Consider the following 1,163-nt stretch of genomic DNA (forward strand, 5'->3'; position numbering starts at 1 on the left):
TGATTTCCAGTTTGTTCTGTGTTAGTGTCCTCTGTACTTGTTACGGGTGGGCTTGGGTTCTGAGGTTGCATTTTGTTCCTTCTTGTCATTTTGTGTAGCACTGTCTTCTGATCTTTGTTGTAGATCTTTGTTGTAGTTATAACCTTCGCACGTACTGAAGTTCAGGTGCAGCTCTACAAAGTTTGGACTTATCCAGCTGTGCCCAGCTTGGGTCTGGCTGCTGTGCTCAGCTCTTTCCCACTGCTGCCTTTGAGGGTAAACCTGTTGTGCCCCTGTGGCAAGATGTTCTGCTCCTGGTCTAGCTGGGTGGATCTGTCCTCTACACTCTCTGCAGCAGGGATTGCAGCTGCAGGGTTACACCCCAGGCATGTATGCCAGGCCAGAGCTGTGCCTGGAGGAGGCAATGTGGAGTAGGGGAGAGAGGAAGCTCTCCCTCACACTCACTGGGTCTGGGCTAGGACTGGGTCTGGACATTCCCAGAATGTGGCAGAAATTCTTACTCTGAAGGCGGTGTGGGGGAGGTGCTGCGGAGTGGTGGTGGGCCGTCCCAAGTGGATGGGAGAGGGTCTCACCCACACCGTGCCTGGGCTGGGACTGGTATTTGGTCCGGCAGGCGCAGGGTAGCAGGAAGCTCTCCACACACTCACTGGACCTGGGCTAGGACTGCCTCTGGTGATTCCCAGAACCGGCAGAAATTCCTACTTGGTGGGCAGGGTGGTGGAGGTGCTGCGGAGTGGTGGGGGGCGTTCCAAGGGAGTGGGAGAGGGTCTGGCCCATGCTGCACCTGGGCTCTCATTTATTAAATATATTTAAAAGCTGTGTAAACCCATAATCCTGGCTGCTCCGGGAAGCTGAGACGGGAGGAGAGTCACAAGTTCAAGGTCATCCTGGGCAAATTAGCAAAACCTTGTCTCACAATAACATTTTTTAAAAAAGATTCATCAGAACTTAACACTAATAGTTACTGAGTTGAGGAGAAGGACAGGAGAGGGGATGGGGGAAAGAGATATATCTATGTATGTAAGCAGAATTGTTTGGACAACTGTACTGTCAATGTCTGCTAGTCTATACAAGGAAGCAGTTAATGCTTTAATTTGTTTCATCTCCTTTTTTCAATCATTTCTCCTTTTTATCTTCTTAATTTCTTATACATTTCTTTCTGT

The sequence above is a fragment of the Octodon degus genome, unplaced genomic scaffold (genome assembly GCF_000260255.1).
Source record: "Octodon degus isolate 3935 unplaced genomic scaffold, OctDeg1.0 scaffold00078, whole genome shotgun sequence".
Taxonomy (NCBI): domain Eukaryota; kingdom Metazoa; phylum Chordata; class Mammalia; order Rodentia; family Octodontidae; genus Octodon; species Octodon degus.